This window comes from Ascaphus truei, chromosome 10, assembly GCF_040206685.1.
Source record: "Ascaphus truei isolate aAscTru1 chromosome 10, aAscTru1.hap1, whole genome shotgun sequence".
NCBI lineage: Eukaryota > Metazoa > Chordata > Amphibia > Anura > Ascaphidae > Ascaphus > Ascaphus truei.
Window position 1 is genome coordinate 6495955 of NC_134492.1, and position 21078 is coordinate 6517032.

A 21078-nucleotide genomic window follows, 5' to 3' on the forward strand; every position below is an offset into this window, starting at 1 on the left:
CAAACTTCGAGACTTCATTTACCTTTCTAAAGTCGTTACAGAACCGTATTGTCCCATCTGGCTTAGGTACCAAGACAATAGGGCTGGACCATTGACTATGGGACTCCTCAATTATGCCTAGATCTAGCATTTTCTTTACCTCCGACTGAATAGCCCCTCTTCTAGCTTCTGGGATTCTATAAGGTCTTATCTTAATGACTACCCCTGGCTTGGTGACGATATCATGAGAAATCATCCTAGTTTTCCCTGGTACGCTGGAAAAGACATCTGTTCCTTTTCACCAAATCTACAGCTTCTCTGTGTTGTTCAGGCGTAAGTTCTGCCGATATTTGAACAAGTGGTTCCTCCCCTTTCCTGGATTCGTTAGCTACTACCGACAGGCATACCTCTCTATCCTTCCAGGATTTTAATAGATTTATGTGATAGATTTGCTCTACCTTCCTCCGGTCTGGCTGTCGAATTTTATAATTCACCGGGCCAACCTGTTCTAGAACCTCATATGGCCCCTGCCAATGTGATAACAGCTTGCTTTCGGCCGTGGGAACAAGGACCATTACTCGGTCCCCTGGTCGGAAGTTGCGAACCGTAGCCTGTCTGTTGTAAAGGTTCCGTTGGGCCCTCTGTGCCTCTTCTAGATGCTGTCTGATTATGGGGGTAATATGCGCAATACGGTCTTTCAAATCTTCCACAAATTGGACGACATTTTTCCCTGGCACAGCTTGTTGCTCCCACTCTTCTTTGAGGCTATCCAGAATCCCTCTTGGGCGTCTCCCATACAGGAGTTTAAATGGGGAAAACCCCGTAGAGGCCTGTGGTACCTCTCGGATAGCAAACAAGAGATAAGGCAACAAGGTGTCCCAGTTCTTCCCATCACTAGCGACTACCTTTCTCAACATCATCTTCAACGTCTTATTGAATCGTTCTACCAGTCCGTCCGTTTGTGGATGGTACACAGAGGTTCTTAGGGACTGTATTTTTAGTTCTACACATAAGTCTCGCATAAGTTTAGATGTAAACGGGGTACCCTGATCTGTCAGAATTTCTTTCGGTATCCCGAGTCGGGAAAACACCTGTAACAATTCCTTAGCTATAGCTTTGGAGGAAGTGTTACGTAAAGGTAGTGCCTCTGGATATCGAGTGGCATAGTCTAGGATCACCAGAATGTACTGATGACCCTTGGCAGATTTCTCCAAGGGACCCACTATATCCATGGCAATCCTCTCAAATGGGACCTCAATAATAGGCATAGGGATCAATGGGGCCCTCAAACGTGGTCGGGGGGCTGTCAACTGACACTCGGGACAAGAGGCACAGAATCTCTTTACTGCATTATATATCCCTGGCCAGTAAAACATTTTTAGGTTCTTTGCTGTGTCTTCTCTACGCCCAGATGACCCCCCAACAAATGAGAGTGTGCTAGCTCTAGGACCTTCCTCACTAATGAACTGGGGACTAACAATTTTTCTATTTCTTGGCCCTCCTCTTGGCTCACATGGTATAACAAATCATTCTTAATGTAGAAATATGGATAGGATTCCTTTGTGGTTCCTTCTACTGGGACCCCATTAACTTCTACCGCCTGGCTAAACCCATTTTTCAACTGGGGATCATTAGCCTGTTCTCTACCAAAGTTAATTAGGGACAGTTCTAGACTTCCAAAACTTTCTTCATCTGGAGTTTGGTCGGTTACCTCCACGGGTAACTCAGACACCTGATCATCAACAGGCCCTGTCTCGGACAACTCTTCTCCCTCTGGTCTCCCTCCGTTAGGGGTAGTGACCAGTGCTAACTGGGGTGGGGGTGTACCTCTTTTTTTTTCGTTCCTACGTTCTCGTTTTGACTTAGGGGTTTTAGACACCTCGGCGACTAATTGGGGGTCTGTAAATGGAAAAAGCTCATCTGGAGTAGGATTGTTCCAGGTGAGCTGTCCTCTGATCAGGGTGTCAAAACCAGGGAAATTACAGCCTAACACTAGGGAATGGGGTAATTTTGGCACAATTGCTGCCATAGTTTCGATGACTTGCCCCTCGACTTTTACTTTTATCAGAATCGTGGTGTACGAAAGCGTACACCCATGTACACATAATACCCGCAACTTCTCACCCTGGGGTAATCGGAGAGGCTTAATCAACTTCCCGGATACCAAGTTAATATTGCTCCCTGAGTCTACCAGTGCGGAGACTGGTTTTCCATTTAACATCACCTTGGTGAGGAAGTTGTGAGTACGTTTTCCCTCGCGGGTCATACCCACCACTCCACAAAATTCAGACTTCACAGAACCATATGCACACTCCATTGGCTCAGACAACTGTGGGCAGTGAGCCTTAATATGCCCCGTCTCCCCACACTCAAAACAAACAATTTGCCCAGTTCATTCTTGAAACCCTTTCTGAAATTTAGAGTTTCTGTCCCTATCCGGGTTTTCTTCCACCCGCTCAAATCGTGCAAACGGTCGTGGGTCCTGGCGCCAGCGCTGGCCTCTACTGTTCGTGTTGGGACGTGGGTTGTAGTTTGTGCGAGTGGGGCGTGGTAGTTCACGGGTAGCCAGAAACTGCTCCACTGTGCCTACCATGGCATCACAAGAGAGGGGATCTCCCTGCCCCACCCACTGTTGAAGGTCCTGGGGTTCGAATGACGCTCGAATGAAGCGGTCCAACACCACCATCTCAAGGATCCGTGCCGGGCTATGTTCCTCTGGTTTTAGCCACTTGGACGCTAGGTGAATCAAATCCCATAACTGGGATCTGGGCGGCTTCTGTTCCTGGTATTTCCACTTATGGAACCTCTGCGCACAAACTGCGGGAGTCACACCAATCCTTGCAAGGATTTCGCTTTTCAGACAGTCATAGTCTGCTGCGGCTTCTTCGTCAAGGTCACAATACGCTTTTTGGGCTTCCCCCAGTAAAAAGGGTGCGATAATCCCAGCCCATTTGGAGTGGGCCCACCTTTCCCGGGAAGCGATTCGCTCAAAGGACCTGAGGTATCCCTCGACGTCATTGTGCGGCGTCATTTTCTGCAGGTACTCGTTCGCCTGGACGGGCCGCGCCGGGCCCGTACTTGACAAGGCCATTTTAATCTGGGCCAGCTGCTCAATCAGCTGCTTCTGTGTGTCTGCAACAATGTCAAGCTGGGCTGCAAATAACCGGTTCGTCTCACGTTGTGCAGCCGTGCTGTCCTGTCCCTGTTTGTTAGCTTCTTGCTGGACAGCGGTGCTGTGTACTAAGGCCTTCACAACGTCCTCCATAGTGGCAGCTACCGCGTGGACAGATTTCACCAGACGCAATCTGTAGCTCCGCCCCTTTTACAGGGTGTTCGCCATCCCACTTCTGACACCACGTGTGGCAGGATGGCCGTGGTAAGTGAGGAGACAACACATCTTTTCCGGTGAAATAATGCTGTTGGGTTTATTTGTCCAAAAACGGTAACTAAACAATGGGTACACTGTCCCTTTAAAATTGAAATGAAACCAAATCCTAACCCCGGTCGGGGTACTAGCTAAACAAAAGTGCAGGCTAACTATCTGGCTGGCTAGCTAACCTATTCCAGCCCAGTACAGCAAACGCAGTTGGCTCCTTACCTGGGAGCTTTATTCTTCCCTCTTGGGACAGGATCGCTTTGGGCAGCTTGTGGCTGTCTTAACACTCCTCTGTCTTCCCTCTATGCCTCAGAGAGAGAGACTGCCGCCCCAGAGGCATTTCCTCTTCCTGTTTTTAAAGCAGGTGAAGGAGCTTAATTCAAATCACCTGTGGTCTGCTTAACAAGCTGAATTAACCCCTCGTTTACTGGATAGCATGCATACTGCCATCTCCTATTCACATACACGGAGTCAATGACCCTGTCACAATATATATATACATACATACATACACACACCCATATAGACCGATCATAAACATTATTTCAAGAGATTATAGAAATTATTTTTTTAAATGTTTTGGTAACAATAATAAAAGAGGGAATTAAAATGGCCGAAGTGGAAAATATAAGTGTAAGTATATACATATCCAAAAAATCTACTCATGGAGTCTGAGCATGTATGTACATCTACATGAATGTACCTGTTAGAATATACAGTGTTGTTTGTTATCGTGGTTACCAATTTATTTTAATTTAACTCATTGCAATGCGTTGCAATCCCCTCTGGCACTCATGGGGATAATCGCTCCTTTATAGCATGTTTAGCAGAACATGTTTTTGTGATATAAAGTAGATCTTTGAATATACAATTATCTTTATTTGGACTTAATTCAGAAACCTATTGAAATGGGAAATACATCAGTATGGATGCACCTTTAGGTCCAGATCTCTGAAAGGGCGCTTAGCGCTTCAGCATTCATATGCAAAAAAATAAAAGCGATACAGCGAACACACCTCCCCTTGAATCCTTCACCTTAAAGGTGTCTGTGTAGAATTTGTATACTATCAGCTACCCTTTAAAAAGATTGCATGCATGGAAGTATGTGCATAAATAATGCTAACTCACTGTCAAATAAACGGCCTGGTTTGAGCTGTACACAGTGTGATCGACATGTTTTTTTAATTTGATGTAGGCACTAATGGATAGAACAGTAAATCACTGAATCACTGCATGAAGTTTGGTGTTAATAGAGTCAGCTTGATACATTTACCTCTTGGTGGTGTAGCTACTTAAAATTATGCATTCATGTTTTATCTGATACGCTGCAAAATGTCGATTCTTCACTGAAGAATTTTCGAGTTGGATTATACTTTGCAAGAGGTGAACAACTTTTTGTTCAGATAATGGGCAGAGGGTAATCTCAATGACGAAGATGCCATCAACATTGTCAAATATTAAGGCAAAGCCACACACTGGTGAAATCATTCCCATTTTTGCAAAACATTCAAATGAATGAAAAGCACTAATAGCGTTTGCAAAATTTTCACCAAAAAAGCTACATTTCGAATATTTTACAACCAGAGCAATTTAAACATCTTTAGTATTAAATATTACTGCATTCATGTCTATCTTTTGAAATAAATAAATTATGGCGCCGGAGTCTTGGTCAGGGTTTTGCTCTTCTTCAATGAAGGAGTATTTATTTATTTATTTATTTATTTATGGACAGTGAGTAAAGACAGTGGGGCCGATTCACTAAGCTACGTTAACTAGCGCTAAAATGGGTTATATCGCTCGGCCGCAAAAGGCTGAAGCCATAAGCGCTATTCACTAAGGCGGCTCGGCGCGTTTACGGCCGGCCTTGTCCAAAAGGGCCATAATGCACGATCACCTTTTCCCCCCATGATATCGTGCTAAAAGTTATTTAGCACAATAACTATTATAAACAAAGCAGCCTGTCTGCGTCTCAATGCACGGCTCTCACAGGCGATCGTGCTGGCCAAATATGATTTTTAATAGTAGTGTACATGAGCAGGGGGTCTTCTGAGCTGAACCGCATTGGTTTCAGGTCAGAGGACCCCCTACTTCAGGAGTTACAGGCCCCGTTATGGGGTGCCGGTATTCCCTGCAGAATTTAAATGTCCCGGTCAAGTGACGCGGGAGCTTTAAAGTGCAGGGGATACCGGCACCCCATAAAGGGGCCTGTAACTCCTGAAGTAGGGGGTCCTCGGACCTGAAACCAATGCGGTTCAGCTCAGGAGACCCCCTGCACATCTACACTAGTATTAAACACACACATAACAATAAATAATAATTCATTACCATAGCGGATAGCCGCTATGGTAATGAAGCTGCTTTAATGTATTTTTATTAATAGTGTGCGGGAGCAGGGGGTCCCCTGAGTTGAACCGCATTGATTAATGGCCCCCTGCTTCCCGAGTTACAGGCCCCGGTATGGGGCATCGGTGTCAGTGTCGGCGCCATCTTTATAGCGTCCAAGAGGTGACGTGAGCTCAATAAAGATGGCTCCGCACTGGCACCGATGCCCCAAACCGGGGCCTGTAACTCGGGAAGCAGGGGGTCTCTGAGCCATTAATCAATGCGGTTCAGCTCAGGGGACCCCCTGCTCCCGCACACTATTAATAAAAATACATTGAAGCTGCTTCATTACCTTAGCGGATAGCCGCTAAGGCAATGAAGGGGTTAAGGCTTAATAGCATGTTTATTGGGGACAATTGACCCCAATAAACATAGCAATATACCACACACATCCCCCCGCCCCCTAACGCATACTATACATTAATGGGCAAAATTACTATTATCCACATATGGATAATAATGCATTTGCCCATTAAATATACATTAATCACATTAAATACATTTTCTACTCACCCTTGTCCGGCACCCACGATGAAGGACACCCACATCTTCCTCCCTGTCCATACACTGTGGTGCTGAAAAACATACACAATAAGGAAAAGTGCCAAACTAATGTCCCCTAACCCCTTAATGACCTTAGTGGTTAATAACAGCTACAGTCATTAAGGGGTTAAGTCACCCTGACCCGATACTCACCCTTCACCCATTTATTTGTACAGTGGCTTCATCATGTGTGTATATATATATATATATATATATACAGTATATATATTATATATATATATATTCTAATATATATATATATATATATATATATATATATATATATTAGAATATATATATATATAATATATATACTGTATATGCATGATTAACCAATATACAAATAAATACTGTACATGGCCAAATACAAATATCTCCAAATATCAAACAGCACCAAGCTCAATCAATATCTAATAAATCAAAATACAAACACTCAATTTGACAATGTGTACATGATACAAATAATCTTTGCATCATATATACTATGTCAAACAATGCTCCAAATCAAAGCCACTAATTCAAACAAGATACAAATACAATCATTAAAGAAAAACAAAGCATCAACACAATTAATTTACCATCAATTAATCCAATCACCAATCAATTACAATACAAATCAATTACACACTTCAAATCCAACAAACAAACCATTGTGAACAATAATCTATGTCAAAGTAAATCTGTCTTCCAAAAATAAGCCAATAAAATAATCTATAGCAACCAGCCTTTAACTAAACATTAGCAAAAATGACATGTACATTATAAACACATTTTAACACAAAGCAGCAAATTGCAATTCCAAAAAACATACAAACAAGGCAAGCCAACAAGTTTTTATTATACCTGTATGTATGTGCATCTATAGTTTACAGACATAAGTACAGGTGCAATAAAAGAGCATAAAAAACAATTGAAACACATTAAAAATCAACATATAATACAACCACTGATTTGTCCTGTACGTATGTATACCCAGAGTGACATACATACATTCAGGACAAATGCCCCTTTAAATGATTTTGTAATGTATTGAGCTTCCTTGGGTCGCTATAGCAACTATTTAGGAAGCCACTCCCACTTCCTCTTTTTAAATAGGCGGCCATATTGCATAACCTTGGGAAGCAAGATCTTCGCCCATCGATCACGGGAGTACTGATCCATCGGCTGCTTAGATAATTGCATTCCTGTAAATGTAAGGAACTGCTGCATTTATTTATTTATAAAATATTTTACCAGGAAGTAATACAGTGAGAGTTACCTCTCGTTTCCAAGTATGTCCTGGGCACAGAGTTATGATAACAAATACATGGTTACAAATACATGGTTACATTAAGTGAGCAGGGTCATACATGTAGCCCCCTTTCCCTATGCCAAAGGGAACCACGCGGACAACTACTCATGCTGCTGTACCTGTTGCTCACAGGAGGCCTAAGCCTCAGCCTCTGGGAGCCTGGGAGGAGCTCTTTCTCTCTTGAGTGCAGCGCCTCCACCTCTGAGGGATCCCAGCGTGGGCGGGATAACCCCTCATAGGAACCACTACAAAGTAGTAAGCAATATACCACACAATGTATATAACTAAGCTTTACTGTACACATACTAACACAGATAACACACAATATCAGGTACCAACAAAGTATCGTGCAATGACCTCAACACTGAGTGGTTCCCCCAAAGTACTGAGGGTGCCCTGGCACCAATAACCCCTGGTGTACGTCCCAGTAATCCCACCCAAATGTGAAGTAGCGCTGCCCCCTGTAGATGTTGGTGCATGTTGGGTACCTGCCTGGATGCTGCTTGGCGCGGTGTGTTGGAGTGGGTCCCATGTAGTGGGGCCTCCGACACAATTCCCCTCTCTCCTATAGGTCCTAATCCTCCTCGCAGTGTGAGCTCCAGCCGGAGGGTCTCACACAATGTCTCAGGGTCCCAGGCTGCAGAGCGCCACATGGCCACCCGGTCATCGGTACAGTAATAATAATAATAATAATAATAATAATAATAATGGGGAGAGTCCCTATCTGGGGCCTTCCCTGCAACACTCCTCTACTGGTGTCTCAGGGCCTAGGGGCAAAGTCCAGGCCTATTCCAGGAATCACTGCTCCCTGAACACTACCTTCTCCCTTCGCTCCTCCATCAGGACTGAAGCACGTTCTCCCCATACGTGGAGGATATCCTGTTCCTGTCTCTTGCTCGAATCCCATTGGCTGGGACAGTCCCATGTGGTCTTCCTTACCACGTGAGGATTCTGGGACATGTAGTCCCACTGCTGCATATGTGGAGCCATTCTAAGATGGCCGCTGCACTCCTGCACAACACGACGGACTGCGCATGCACACCTCACCGCGCATGCGCGACTAACAAAATGGCCACCTCCACACTCCCGATTGCGCGGAGCTCTGACCTACCAGCTGAGCAGCTCCCCCGCACCGGAGGCAGGGTAAGGAGACTCGGCTACATCCATTATATACAAGACAGTGCATGCACAGTTAGAGATAATATATTATAGGCGTATGTAACAGTTACAGACCAGATTAAATGTGAGACAGCTTTAGTTTTGAAAGAACTTTGACTGGTGGTGGCTGTGAGAGTCTCCGGTAGATTGTTCCAGTTGTGGGGTGCACGGTAAGAGAAGGACGGGTGGTCGGATACTTTGTTGAACCTTGCATTTGTTAAAACAAAAACGGGCAAGAGGCAATGCTGCTTTAATTCCAAGCGAGTTCTTCATGTTGATTAGACAGGTGTAGGTTGTGTTCAGTGATTCACACTCGTGGCCTCTGCTGTTGGCAACAAGAATTGGCTTTGCAGCATAATTTCTGAAGCAATTTTCATTGAATATAATTGCATGTGAAATCAGCTTGTTTGACACAATTTGCAGATGAAATTGCAATGCAATAACTTTACACAAATTACATCTCTATACAGGTGTCATAGCCTTTGTTAATGTTGCCCTTTATGTGTATAATTGATACTAACAAATGGAAGTAAACAAACAGAAAAAGAGATTGCTCACTATTTTATTGTAAAGTACACGTGTAGATAGAAGAGGTATACACTTATTAATGTAACAAATATCCTATTTTGAGTCGATATTAATTGTTAACCTGTTAACTGTTAAGATACATTACTTCCCAGCAAGGTACTTTACATTAATAACTACCAAAACTTACCTAAGGGTTTTTCAAATTGGGTACATTTTTGACATTGTAATTTGGTAACACTTAATCAATCTGAACTTTCTAAATATTTTACGTTTGATATTTAGAAGGGTGTTTGAAACCGTTTTTGTAAGAGAAGAGGTAGGGCTTGAGACATACTGTAAAACCGCAACCTTAATCCCTTAACCTAAAAACCCTAAATGTAACCCCAACCCTAAAAACGCTAAACTTAACCTCTTAACCTAACAATCCTACATTTAACTCCTAACCCCAAAAATCGTAAACGGTAACACCTGGCGAAATGGCAGCGGGTAAACGGCCAACTGTCCCTCAGCTGTTGAGTGGCCGCCACTAATTGTCCCTTACTGCTTAATACACCCCTCACCCAATAACCACCACAAACACCAAGTTGGGGGTAAATTACCACATCTTTATCCATCACATATACAGGAGGTTTCCATATTCTAAACAGAAGGCTCCATGCTGTTAAGCTCCCACAAAACATCCAGCCTTCAGGACTCTTGCTCTCTGCTTGTGCCCCTCACTCCCTGGGGCTGCCTGACTGCTCCGCTTGATGTGGGCAAGCAACCAATCAATGCCACGATGCTGCGCCTACTCTGGGGCCTCTGCAAGACCTCTTCCAAAACCAGCTCCCCCCACCACTATGCTCCACTACCTTCCTCTAAAACTTCTGGAGGTAAGTGCTCCCCCCTCCCCTAAATATCCCCCTGCCTCACTAACGTAACCCTCTCACCACAAGAGGGCTAAGCGGCCCCCTGATTATAGTCCGCTAGTTGTATCACATGACAACCCCCCCTGCCTCACTGCTAGGGACCCTCTTTAGATTCCCTTATTAAAAATCCTGTTTATTTTTAGGAACAAGCCATACGTTGTACTATCATACACAGTGTGCATATTTCCAAAGGGTGTAGCACCCATATAAGTAAAAAAGCTCAAGCTTACAATTTTAGCAGTCTATAAGCATGTATCTGTGTACATGTTGGGGTTTGTATATTATTGGATGTAACAGTGTGTCTCGGGTTATACCATCTGTGCATTGATGTGTGTACTTTATCAGTGTGTTAGTAAATTTGTGCATTATTTAAGAGCATCAGGTGCCGGCGTAAGAGGTCAGCAGCTATAAATGTCTGAGGGCATCATGAAACTCCCGTTGCTGCCGTATACTACACATTAGTAATCTCACGGTATTGAACGTAAGGTGGAGTTGAGAAATGCACATCATTTTCAAGAGAACATGAACAGCCAAACATTTTTTTTTTAATACTCATAATTGATTAATTTTGCAACGTATTCTGCAAAAATACAGAAATGAGTTCATATAAAGAAAAAAAGGGGGGTGAGGGTATGGGGGAGCGATGTACAGAAATGAGAAAATTAAGAAGGGGGAAGGGAGAGGGGATGGGGGTTCTCAATTCAGATCAGTGGTACAATTAATAGAAATCCTAGAATCGCTCCAAGGAATAACTGATGCTACAAATTGTATGCAGATAGTGCTACAAATAGTTCAGAAAAAATGACTGCACCATAAATAATAGAACACACTTCCGTTCAGTGTCCCATTGATGAATGAATGATATAACCACCCCACATGAACCATGTACCGTGACGTCTCACGGGTAGAGGCTGAGATGTGGTAGGGAGGAACGTGAAGCAACAATACCGCCGTGTCCCCTTTGAGGGAACCATAAACAGCTAAGTATGCCGCCACCCTCCGCCACTGCCCTCATACACCCGGCGCCACACAGGGTCAAGGTAACCTCACAGCGGAGGTGAGATAAGGGGGAAAAATAAGGAGCGAAATCACTCACAGTCTTGACACGACGGGTCTCTGATCAGCGCTCAGCGTTCGGCATTTAACATCCAGCGATGACGTCAGGCACCTCTGAACCGGAAGTGAAATACAGCGTGCTCCAGCCAAGGGAAACCGGACAAAAATAGAACAAAGAGGCGGTGCACTGCTGCCGTCAGGGTATGAAAATAGGGAATCCACACGCAATTAAAATGAAAGGTTGTTTTTAATTAGTGCATATACACTGGAAAAATATGCTACAGAGCGAACTCTGACGCGTTTCGTCCCTGCCTGGGACTTTGTCAAAGAGTGGTACAATTACATTGGTGTGAAATAACAAAGATAAAGATTCATACAGTAGGTGCAAATTACAGCTCAGATAAACACAAGTGAGATGGTATTTGGACCACCCTACTCCAGACCCTACTCTAGGGGAGAGCACGTGCCCTAGTACTTCTGACAGGTTTTGATTCTATGTACTTGAGGCTGAATCAGTAGCCATCATCTGCACTTTATGGCAGAGAGGTGGTACGAACAGGCTGGTGTTTCACGGTTGAAATTTAAAGCAGGATCGATGAGTCGTCCAGTGTCTGGATATCTGACCCTCGGATGCTGTGGTATAGAAGCCACGGCTGCCACACCCCTTGGAACTTGGCACTTGAGTCCCACAAGAAACTTGTAATTCTCTCCATTTGAAGGCTAGACCATATTTTGTTTTTAATATATCCCATAGTCGGGAGGTCTGGTCTCTTTCAATGTAGGGGTATGGCACATCTGTGTTCGAGATTAGCTTATTTACATATTGGTAAAGGTCCTGGGAGGGCATTACATGTTTAGTAGGCATGACCAAGGGTTTAGTCTCCATATGAAACCTAGTACATTTTGAACCAACCTGTGCACCTTTGCCCAGAGTAGGGTTACCTTAGGGCATGACCACTACATGTGTAGGAAGTCTGGGCGCCGGTCCACATACCCTAGGGCACATGGGGGAGGTCCCGGGGAACATCCTCGAGAGCCACACAGGGGTTAAGTACCATTGTGAAAAAGTGCCCGGGCGCTACCTCAAATGGAAGTGGTGGGAAAAACAAACTTGTAAAAAATGTATAAAACCTTGTTTTGGTGTTTTTGGTTCCCACTTGTCTTCTTAATGCCCTCCTATGACTCAGACCCCCACAGGATCTATCTGAGATCCTTAGTGGTAATGGAAACAGAAAAAGAAGGGGGAGCACAGGTTAGGGGATGATGGAGGGTACCAGTATTTTCAATTAGGTATTAAATACAGATATAACAATACCCAAGCTTTCTTAGCTATAGTGTGGGGAAGGTGGTATAACAAAGTTTGAATAGATAAAACTTACACGGCCCTGTGTAAGTATGGCTCGCATCAAGGTATCTTTTGTTTTTTTCTTCCTTTGTTCGGCCGGTGCGACAATCTTCCTTCCCTGGTTCTCACAGTGTTTTCCCTGTTTCTGCCACAGTCCATTTACACTCGAAGTTGCAGTGCTTCCCTCGGAGTAAAGGAGCAAAGTTAGATCATAACAGGTACAGGGGTAAGTAAATGCTTAGAGTAGGTAACTGATAGGGGAAATGGAACAATTAAAGCAGATTAAACTGCAAACACTCACACGGGCCAGTGTGAATGTAATCCTGTAAGAGATGTCTTTTCCTCACTCTAAAGGTGACAGCCTTGATGTCTGAGACTCACAAATGGAGCATAGACAGTATGCAGGGATGATGGGAAGTGGACTAAATAAAATGATATATACAATAATACTCACACGGACTAGTGTGAGTACACACTAGTAGCGGTATCTTTGTAGCCTCTTGGGGAACTTCTAATCACTCCCATGGTGGTTCTGTGATGCAGTGGTGAGGTTCCACTGGGTTAACCTCTCCGTGAGGGGATGTGGAATAAAAGTAGTCCACGCTTGATCTGTGGTCGAGGTGGTGCACTTTAATAAAACATTAAAAGCTTTAACATTAAAAGCTTACATCAATGAATGAAGTAAGTACAATAAGAAGCCAGTCTCTGAGTAGTTGTTATGGGACTCGTTGAGTACAGCCCGTTGCATCCGCGTCTGGGTGCAGTGCTGTGCTCTCGGTCTCGTGTCTCTGGACAGTGGCTGGAAAGATCCAAAATGCTTGGGTGGTTTGAGCAACGCGTTTTGCCCTATCTTGGGCTTCCTCAGGCTCCGAGATAGGGCGAAACGCGTTGCTCAAACACCCAAGCATTTTGGATCTTTCCAGCCACCATCCAGAGACACGAGACCGAGAGCACAGCACTGCACCCGAACGGGCTGTACTCAACGAGTCCCATAACAACTACTCAGAGACTGGCTTCTTATTATACTTACTTCATTCCTTGATGTAAGCTTTTAATGTTAAAGCTTTTAACTGCACCGACACACTTTATTCGAGCAAATACCCAGTATGTACCTGGCAGATACCTGGAATGCGCCGCTCCTCACCTCTGACAAGCCCCGTTGCGTTTGCCTTCCCAGCCTGGGTTCATGCCTGGCTGACGGGCGGCTGATCTGTTAAATGATAATGATTAGGATTTAATAGGCTGCAATGCTTCGCGTGTCTACCAGATGGCATAAATTCATGAATTGTAATGCAGTATATATATATATACACTGTGCAGTATTGCAGCCAGCGGGAATAAAATGCTTCAATCCCTGCTTGGAAAATACCTCAATGCACTCGGGCAGAAAACAGTCACAAACCTCAATACACCCGGGTATACCCGAATTCGTGGGACTAGCCGAGCTCGAATAAAGTGTGTCGCCAGTGTAATGTTTTATTAAAGTGCACCACCTCGACCACAGATCAAGCATGGACTACTTTTATTCCACATCCCCTCACGGAGAGGTTAACCCAGTGGAACCTCACCACTGCGTCACAGAACCACCATGGGAGTGATTGGAAGTTCCCCAAGAGGCTACAAAGATACCGCTACTCGTGTGTACTCACACTAGTCCGTGTGAGTATTATTGTATATATCATTTTATTTATTCCACTTCCCATCATCCCTGCATACTGTCTATGCTCCATTTGTGAGTCTCAGACATCAAGGCTGTCACCTTTAGAGTGAGGAAAAGACATCTCTTACAGGATTACACTCACACTGACCCGTGTGAGTGTTTGCAGTTTAATCTGCTTTAATTGTTCCATTTCCCCTATCAGTTACCTACTCTACGCATTTACTTACCCCTGTACCTGTTATGATCTAACTTTGCTCCTTTACTCCGAGGGAAGCACTGCAACTTCGAGTGTAAATGGACCGTGGCAGAAGCAGGGAAAACACTGTGAGAACCAGGGAAGGAAGATTGTCGCACCGGCCGAACAAAGGAAGAAAAAAACAAAAGATACCTTGATGCGAGCCATACTTACACAGGGCCGTGTAAGTTTTATCTATTCAACCTTTGTTATACCACCTTCCCCACACTATAGCTAAGAAAGCTTGGGTATTGTTATATCTGTATTTAATACTTCATTGAAAATACCGATACCCTCCATCATCCCCTAACCTGTGCTCCCCCTTCTTTTTCTGTTTCCGTTAAGTACCATTGGTATAGGACCTTATAAGCGTTTTCTTTGATCGTCGCACAGATCGAAATTTTTGAAGCGGCCTTGAAGATGTCCCCCCATTCCTCTTGGTCCAACACCCTATCAAGGTTCGATTGCCACGCATGTATAAACTTGCTAGTCTCCTGTGTGCCAGTAAGAACAATAGATGATTAAAACAGGGATGTTGCCTTTGACTGGTTAGGGGAGTTAAGACAATGCTTCTCAAACATTGTAAGGCTAGGACTGGTAGGAGTGCGCACGAAAACTCGCAACTGTAAGTAGTGAAAGATTACTCCACTGCCCAAATTATGCTCAGCAGATAGAGACTCGAACGATTTAGGCCCATTGCTTGTCATCTGATCTCTCAACCTAACCAGACCTTTAGATACAGTACCCATCTCTTGAAAGTGTGCACATTATGCCCCTGAGGGAACTCCGGATTGTGGAAGAGTGGAGTCATTAAGGAGTGTCCTGTGGATAGCTGGAACTTTTCTCTCAAACTGGTCCCAAATTTCGAGGGAGTGTTTTTATTATTGGGGGAATGGGGTTCTTAACCTTTTCTCTTACTACTTTGGGATACCAGAGCACTGGATTAACTTTGTATGGATGTAGGAGAACCACCTCCAATTCCACCCATCTCCTAAGTATGGAGTCAGCGTGCCACGCCACCAACTATCCTAACTGTTAACATTTTAATGACACCAGATTAATTTTTACTTCCTTATTCTGGCGAGTCCCTGGCTACAAAACTGATCTATTATCACGGTTGCCGTAGTTTCATTGACGGTGCTTAGTGGGCCTGATGGCATGGCCACTATACAGTATTATTGATAATGTGAGCTTTGAATTACATTATTATATTGAACTGCTGCCGAGTATTAAAAAAACACAGGGAAAAGTCTTCAAGTGCTTTTTTTAGGCAATTTTTAATTCCTTTGTAGAAAATTGTATTTAAGGATGATTCTTTATGTTGATTGATTATTTTGTTAATCTTTAGAAAATTGTATATGCTGTCTTGCTATGAACAACATATCATGTACCTGTACCATCACCCAAGGTGCTGAGCTCACACTTTCTTCTGCAACATATAGTGACCTCTTACTGTATGCACATCACTACAAACATGCCAGGCAGCACACTTTGGTGTGTATTTGCACACATCCTCACAGGGATCATGAAGAGGAACACCCTGCAGGAGGTAAATTTGTTTTTTGTACCCTGTAATAATAATTGCTTTGTCAGGGCCAAATATAAATATTGTTGACCAAGTTGGTTGTCTGCCTCAATGTCACAAAGGGACTTTTTCTCAGATAACAGTCCAATATTTTCAAATACATATTATTTATTACCTCATTTGTTACTAAACAAAATGTCATTATCTTACTCTAGAGTCTAAGGAAACAAAGAAAATTAGACTATAAACAACTTAGGTGTCACATATAATGTGTAATACAATCTTGGCTTATGTAACATTAAATATTACAATGGTAAGCTGTAGCACAGCGATGTTACTTAAATAATGTTGGCTACATAACCTGTATTCTGTTTAGAAATGAAGAATACAGCATTTTAATTAGTAGAACAGAATAATGGACTTTACATTTTGCTTGAATTGCATTGTTAAATACAAACTTCTTCATCACCACCAGATTTTTCAAATACTCCACAGCTTTTATTAATTCCTTTTATTATGTATATTTTTCCTTCCACATACAGTTAAGATTTTGATGACAGGAATAACTTTGTTCTTTTCCCCAGAATCTGCAATGTAGGAAATTTGATGCTAATGTGGAAATGTAATAATAAGTAGGTTGTAAACTGAATATAGTTTGTCACTGTTTTCATAAAGTGGTATCTACAGTATATACATTTTATTACGCTAACTACAGTACTTCATGATATGTAAATAATAAATACAATTTTAGCAGATAGAAGTTTTGTCACTTAGGAATACTCACTTGGAATATATATTTCTTAATTGGAATCAATGACACATTTCCAAGGAACTTGAGGCATACTGTATCTCAATATATAATTTAATGGATGTCTAATATCTCCATCCATCTACTGTATCTACTGTATCTATCAGTGCAGTGCATGATTTTTTGACTTTAATATGGTAATTATCTCAGGCTGACTTCAGAGCAGAACTCCCACCCACACATCAATGCATAGTTACTTAAGCCTTCAGCATGCCAAGTGAAAAACTGACTGGTTTTGCACATTGAAATTATAATTATTTAATTGTCAGTTTTTAAAACATAGCTTGAAATAGCACTAACATCACGGGAAAATAAGTGCAATGCTATTGTCACAAGATTCTGCAATGAGCTCATTTAAAGACTAATGAGTGACACCTGGTATTGTAATCATGGCAAAACCCTGGAAAGCTATCTACCATGTTCTGAGTTGTCACCAAAGTATCAAAGACCAGTTGCACATACGTCTTTCCTCCTGAGTAGTTAGTGCCACATGTGTATACTCAATGGTATCTGTAACAGTGGGGAAGATAGCTTCCTGAATAATAATAATAATAATAATAAATGTCACTTTTTTTTTTCATGGGAAATATACTCCCTGCTGGACTTAAACAATTCTTGACGGAAGCAACCTATCCACAATGGCTGTGTATTTTCCTCAATTATAGACACTGGGACATATCCATAAACTGGAGATAGCTGTAGGACCTGGAGGTTCACTGTGCATATGAAGCACGGTACAGCGACACTATTGTAGGTTTGTGAATGGGCCATTAACTTGGTAATGTAACGAGCAAAGTCATTTTACAAGATCGGTACTGAATAACTTTGTAACCTGCCTTCAGATCTTGATCCGAGGACAGAAAAGTAATTAAACTGCACTTTATTCGGACTTCACAAAAAGCCATAATAAGGTGTATGTAGGATAACATATTCTAGGTGTAACTTCCCGTCATCGTTATCATTCCCCTTGTGTCCTGTGTTCTGTTCCGTCACCTCTTTCTGTTCTCGTATTCTCCTCCACCTCCATTTCCTCTTCCCACCTTTCTCCTTGTGTCTGCATAGACACAGCCTCACTGGTGCGTTTTAAATCAGCAGTACGCACTGATTGCCTTTAGTTTAGCTACTTTTGAACTTTCTTTGAGAGATCTCTTCTTGCCATTTCCGACACTGTTGGTAATTTAAAATCCCCTGCTCCGGAGACATAAGCACGTTAAATATTAGGCGCCTGGGAGATAAAAATTGAGTTTTGCCCCAATGTCATCAAAAGTTATGATAACCTCTGACTCTAGAGGTTAAGAAAATCATGACATCAGGTGCTTCTGTGGGGGTTGCTGCTTTATTGCATACCTGCAGCAGGTATACTACACGTTTGTGTCCTGTAAGACTGACTTTACTTAAACAGAGCGTTTTGTGTGTGTGTGTGTGTGTGTGTGTTTGGTGTGTGTCTGTGGTAAGCTGCGTAGGGTATGGAATTTCCATCAGAATGGTTTGGAAGTATCCCCTTCCAGCACGAGTAGATAGTACAGTGGTACCTATTTTTAGGGTGCGTTCACATATAACTACATTCTGGGACTGATGCAAACAGAACAAGAAGCACTATAAATAATATTCAAAATAATAGAGAATTTTCGATTTCTTGTCTAAGTTCAAAACATCTTACAAATCTAATTTTGACCATCTCTAGATAGTAGTGCTCTGTGAATTTTATTTATTTATAAAATGTTTTACCAGGAAGTAATACATTGAGAGTTACCTCTCATTTTCAAGTATGTCCTGGGCACAGAGTTAAGACAAATAATACATGGTTACAAATATAGTTACATAAATGAACAGGGTATACATTATATACAAGACATTGCATGCACAGTTAAAGATAATATATATTATGGGCGAATGAAACGGTTACAGACCAGATTAAAATGTGAGATAGCCTTAGATTTGAAAGAACTTAAACTGGTGGTGGATGTGAGAGTCTCTAGTAGGTTGTTCTAGTTTTGGGGTGCACGGTAAGAGAAGGAGGAACGGCCGGATACTTTGTTGAGCCTTGGGACCATGAACAATCTTTTGGAGTCTGATCTCAGGTGATAAGTGCTGCATGTGGTAGGGGTTCAGGTAGCTGGGTAGCTTGCCTATAAAGAATTTAAAGGCAAGACAGGAAAGGTGAACTTTGCGCCTAGACTCTAGTGATGACCAATCTAGTTCTTTGAGCATTTCGCAGTGATGTGTGTTGTAGTTGCATTGGAGAACAAAACAACAAATTGAATTGTAGAGGGTGTCAAGTTTGCTAAGGTGGGTTTGAGGTGCCGTGCCATATACTATGTCTCCATAGTCAATAATTGGCATTAGCATCTGCTGTGCGATACGCTTTCTGACCAGGAGACTTAGGGAGGATTTGTTCCTGTAAAGTACCCCTAGTTTGGCATAGGTCTTGGTTGTCAGGGTATCAATGTGCATTCCGAATGTTAAGTGGGAGTCAAACCATAAGCCCAGGTATTTAAAACTAGTGACAGGGGTTAGGGTGGTGTTAGTGTTGGTTCTAATATGGAGCTCAGTCGCTGGAAGCTTTAAAAATTTAGTCTTGGTCCCAAATACCATTGTTACAGTTTTGGCAGTGTTTAAAAACAGTTTGTTCTGGGAAATCCAGTTTTCGAGTCTCAAAGTCAGTATGTGTTGAAGGTCAGAGAGGCTATGGCTGTGTGCATATAGGATTGTGTCATCTGCATACATGTGTATTGAGGCTTCCTTACAAGCTGTGGGAAGATCATTAATGAACACTGAGAAGAGTAGGGGCCCCAGAACAGAGCCTTGCGGGACACGACAGGTGATATCCAGGGGGTTGGAGTTAGAGCCTGAGATGTACACATGTTGGGATCTTCCTGATAGGTAGGACTGAAACCAGTTTAAAGCATGCTTCCCTATTCCAGAGCTCTGGAGTTTGTTAAGCAGGATAACATGATCAACTGTGTCAAAAGCCTTTGCAAAATCTAAAGATACACTCCTCCCGTGGGAGGCAGGAACGGTGCACATCCGAGAGAAAAACCGCAAGCAGGCAGTGATGGTGTATAAAAAACTTTAATCCAACATCAGGGTAAAAGTCTGGCGGATCCTCGGACGCGTTTCAGCTCGTGGGCCTTTGTCAAAATCTAGCAATACTGCACCAGTGAGTTGTCCCCGTTCCATTCCACACTGGGTCTCATTGCAAACTTTTAGCAGGGTAGTTATGGTGGAGTGTTTGGGACGAAAGCCAGATTGGAATTGGCTAGGGAAATTTGTCTTGGTGTAGTAGTCGCTTAATTGGGAGTGGACACATTTTTCCATGACTTTGGATAGAATTGGGAGAAGTGAGATTGGCCTGTAGTTTGAGACAGTGTTTTTGTCCCCACTTTTGAAGATTGGGACAACTCTGGCAGTTTTCCAGGTCTTAGTGATATGGCCTGCAGACAGGATAGAGTTGACTATGGTAGCAATTGGTTTGGCAATGGCTGGGGCACCAAGTCGTAGGAACCTAGATTGTAGCAAGTCAGGTCCGCATTGGCTGCTTAGTTTTAGTTTGAGGAGCGCTTGTGTAATCTCTTCTTTAGATACTGGGCCAAATTGAAAATTGTGGGCAGTGTTGGGAAGGGGTGGGGCTATGTGGGCACTCCCAGGATGAGATTCAGGTTTGTGGTTTGGGCTGCGTTTCGCTAATAAGTTACTGGCACACCCCACAAAGTAATCATTGAAGGCATTTGCAATGTCAGTGGGGTTTGTCAGAGTTATATCCCCCTTAGTGATATTACTTGGTTGATGATGGTTAGGAGGCTAGAATATATTGTTGATAACCTTCCAGAAGTTAGCTGGGTTTGATGTATTTTGGAGGAGATTGTCAGAGTAATATTGTGCTTTTGCATGCCTTGTGCACATGTTCCGCAGGCATCTGTAGTGATTGAGATCCTTGGTAGTGCCAGTTACTTTGTAGCTTTTCCACAAGGTATCCCTGAGCCTGTAGAGTGCAATAAGGTCAGTTGTAACCCATGGAAGATGGGCCCCCCGTACCCTTATTTTGCGTAGTGGAGCATGGGTATCACAGAGTTTTAAGAACTCTGATTGGAAATAGTCGAGCGCAGAATCAGGGTCGGGAATTAAATCGATTCTGTGCCATGGGCAGTTCGTAAGGTCATCCAGAAACTGTTGTGGGTTAAAGTTTCTAAATGTTCTAGTGAGCAGAACTTTAGGGCTTGATTGGGGTGGTTTAATTTTCCTTACACAGTACACTATTGCACGGTCACTGAAAATGTCAGGAAG